Source organism: Benincasa hispida, unplaced genomic scaffold (assembly GCF_009727055.1).
Source record: "Benincasa hispida cultivar B227 unplaced genomic scaffold, ASM972705v1 Contig591, whole genome shotgun sequence".
NCBI lineage: Eukaryota > Viridiplantae > Streptophyta > Magnoliopsida > Cucurbitales > Cucurbitaceae > Benincasa > Benincasa hispida.
The window spans coordinates 817,149-821,420 of NW_024064953.1; positions in this window are offsets into that span (position 1 = coordinate 817,149).

Sequence of the window (4,272 nt, forward strand, 5' to 3'; positions counted from 1 at the left end):
CGAGATTGATGTGATCTAATCTTAAGTGCCAAAGATAAGTATTATTGTTACTTAGAGAAATTATTTGCCTTTTAGTTTGAGTATTAGTAGTCTTAAACATCATATGATTTAAAGGCACTTTTTTTTTTGTTGGTCTTAACACATACAAATTGTTTTCTAATTTAGCCGAACAAATATGTACCCCATTTTTTGAAATGAACACTTCATTACTTGTAAAAAAAAATACTAAATTCACATGTTCGATTAAGTAGAAAATAGATACTAAGTTCATTTTTATATTAGGAACAATATACAGACATTCTAAGAAAAAAAAATCTATTTCCAAAAAACAACTTTGCAGCTCCCACTACACGAGCTGAAATGGCGTCTCCAGTTCCATCCTTGTGTGTCATTTCACCCTCAACAAGCTGTTGGAAGGAACTAGTTCCCTGTAAAGGAAAACAAACATGATCAAGGGCTTCTTAATCGAGTATCCAGGCATTGTGGTCCTTTTCCACTAAATATGTTTCTAAAACAAGTAAACCACACTTACCTTCCTTTTCCTTATTTTTCACAGCAAGATACTTTGGGTAGTTTCGCTCCCAGTGACCTTCCAAATTGTATTAGAAGCACTTGCCCTTCTCACCTGCATTGGCCTTTCCCTTACTGTTTCCAACAGAGGGAGCTTTCCCCTTTTCTCCTTTCTTCTTCTGGACCTTCTTAAGATCAGAAGATGAGGGTACAACCTTTTGTACCAGTGCTCCTCTAATGAACAACCAGTGACCTTCCCCCCGGTTACCTCTACATCCTTAAGTATCAGTGCTCCTCTAATGAACAACCTGTTTCTGGTCCAACCATTAAACAGAAACCCCTCTCGGAGCAGTGAGAGGATAGGGCCCTTCGTTCAAATCCCGGAGACACCACTTAAGGGAACACTCATCTACTTGCCCTGAAGTCGAGAAAGAGTGAAATCCATCTTGTATGATTATGTTGTCAGCTACCCACTCGGTCTTATCCCCAAAATGGGAGGCATAATGAGTCGACGAACTCGCAAGGATAATCTCTCGTGAACAGGAGTTCATAATATACTCAAGAGTAAGACTATGTTGCCTAGGTCATCCTATTGAAATAGAAACCTAACTAGTCAATGGAGTTACATCTAGTGGTTACTATTTTGCAGACCGGTCTTGTGCAAACTCATTTCACAGGATACCCTCACACACGTGTCTCCTACACAAACGCGTTGGGTCACTGCATTTATATCAAATACAAATTGGCCGTATCCATAGCGTTATCAGAATAAGATACCCAACCTTATCCCTATACTATAGGTCCTTTACGTTGTATCTTGAACGTTGATCCCTATATGTCTCTACATACAATCCAAGACTCTAGACAACCTAGGATATTAGTTTATTAGATTTTAGGTTTAGTAAGACAAAATTAAATCAAATATCAATAACACTTATTGATAAAGACGTTAGTAACTATTTATTAATGACGCTCATTTAATTACATTCACTATCTACGAGTTTTAGTGCATCAAACCGAAAAATTATAGCTTCTGAGTGATTCCCTTACGATTTTGAGCATGGTTTTCTTCGGTTTCATAATTGTCTATATGTTCTATAGTTTGGAAAGGAACTTATTGTTCACTGGTGAGGACATTTATACATTGTCGTCTACGAGCTCTTATTCCTTTTTTGAGAGTTTCTTCATTACTTGAGTACTCAGAATCAATTTCCTCAACTAATTTATGAATTTCTAGTTCATGATCATGAGAACTATAATATCTTCATGATGATTTTGAATATTTTTGCATAACTCAATCTAATAAAACAAAATCCAAGGTTATTTGCATGAGACTTGAACAATATGTAGTTGACATACAGTAGATTATGTTCAAGAAATAACCTAAAGGATCTATAATAGATGGATAAGGTTGGGTGTCTTATCTTGATAACACTATGGATACGACCCACTTTGTAAATGTTACCAATGATATAATACAAATAGTTCATGTGGAGACATGTGAGTAGTGATATCCTATACAAAGAATTTGTATATGACTAGACTATGAAATAATTTATCTCTCTCTATAACTTCGTTAATTGACAAATTACTATTTCAGAAGATAATCATATACATCTCAATCTTAATCTTGAGTAGGTTATCAACTTCAACTTATGAAGGCTCGTCCTTTTGTTTTCACAGGTGAGAGTGGCTCGAGTTGTCGACTCAATAAGACTACCATTTTGGGGGCTTGATCGAGTAGAGAGTTGGGAACGTAATTTCAAAAGATGGAATTCAATGCTTCCCATGTATGATAAGTAGATGAATATTCCTTTAAGTGTTGACTTCGAAAATTGAACAATGAGACTTGACCCTCACATTAGCTCGAGAGGGGCTTAGTTTATGGTTGGACCATAGACAAAGTGTTCATTGGAGGATCGGTGGTAATTACGAACATAGAGGTACTTACAGAGGTAAAACGAACATTTGACCTAGCTGTAATTATGAGCAACTTGTGAAGAATCAAATTATGTGTAACAGTTATATCAGTGGATGCAACATGTCCTACAGTGCATAAGAGTGCAACTATAGGTGTATAGTATTTTGTCTCATAGTTAATGATGGTCCCCCTGCTAGCTCACAACATATTAACAAAGACAAAAAATGTTATGAAAGAATAATTTGAAATATTGAAATTAAATTATGGAATATGTGTTAATTGTATATGATACATTCATGAATAAAAATGAAATAAAAATAACATACACTGAATATTTACACATAAACCATGTATTCATGATCACTCGTTCCCCTACAAACCATATCCAACAATATGGAGAATATGTTTAAGAAGAATACATAAAAGCAACATTTTTTCCATACATGCATTTACACATCAAACAAACAAAACAAAAAAAAAAAGGATAGTTAGATCATTTCAACAAACAATGAGATCATTCTATTAATAATATAGAATTCTCAACAAATAGGACCACACTTCTCAATCTCAAAATAAGTTCATCAATGTCTAAACTTCACTTTAGTTCTCAAACCATCTAAAATCTTTCAAAAAGACAATTAAATAAGGTTTTGTCAATGAAAATCATGCTAAAGGTTGTTAAAAAGTATCTAAATGACATTCTTACTCTCCAACTATTAGCTTTTACATGCTCTTTTGTCAATGAAAATCATGCAACTGTTAGTACCATGTAGTTTTAATTGTGAACCCCATGCTCTTTTAATGGTACTAAGTCTAAGATCAAAGATTTTGTCCAAGGATCCTCGTATCGATCTATTTATCTACCATTCTGACACTTTAATATGTCATAAGTTTGTGGGGAATTTACAATATATCCTTCATGTTCTCATTTTAAAATCCTGAAATTATTTTTTTTAAATAGAAAATTTTCTCAAATAGGAAAAATGTCAAATTATTTATAAAAATAGTAAAAAAATACTGATAGATATTGATAGACTTCTATCAGTACGTATCATTGATAGACTTTTATGAGTTTATTATATCATTTATAGATATTGAGAGAGTTATATCGGCCTCTATCACTCTCTATCAAAGAAGATTAAAATTTTGCTATTTTCTGTAAAAGAAATTCTTTATTTTCCTATTTTTGAAAATCTCCCTTTTTAAATATTCTTTTGAGAATATATTTATATATATATATATATATATTATATATAATATATATATATATTGATAAAGATCACATACTCTGTGTATTGCAAATATATCTAAATAGAGAGGAATGTATCATAAACATATTTTTCATTTTATTCTTTTCTCTCGATATTATCACGTAGGTGAAATTTTTCTAATCAACTTTTTTTAAATCAAGAAGAATAAAACATCACATCACGTTATCAAAAGTTAGACCTTATTGTATTTTTAAGTCTGCAAATTCATAAATTAATTTGGTCAAAAAAAATACAGGTAAATATCACCAAAATCTCAAACAAATCCTATAAACAAAAGTCCATAAAGAATAAATAAATAAATTTGATTAATGCGTTACATTGACTAGTGAATGATTCCAAACAATTTTAAACATGTTTATCAGTATTTTTTTTTTACTATTTTTATAAATAGTTTGACATTTTTTCTTATGAGTAAAAAATTCATATTATAAAAAGTATATCAAGTAGTTACGAATTAACTATCAACCATTAAAAAATATAAATGTAAATCAAATTGATATTCACGAAAAGTAAAAGGACATAAAATAAAATATATCTTTTAAAAGAATTAAAAGGTGTTCCCTTATTTTT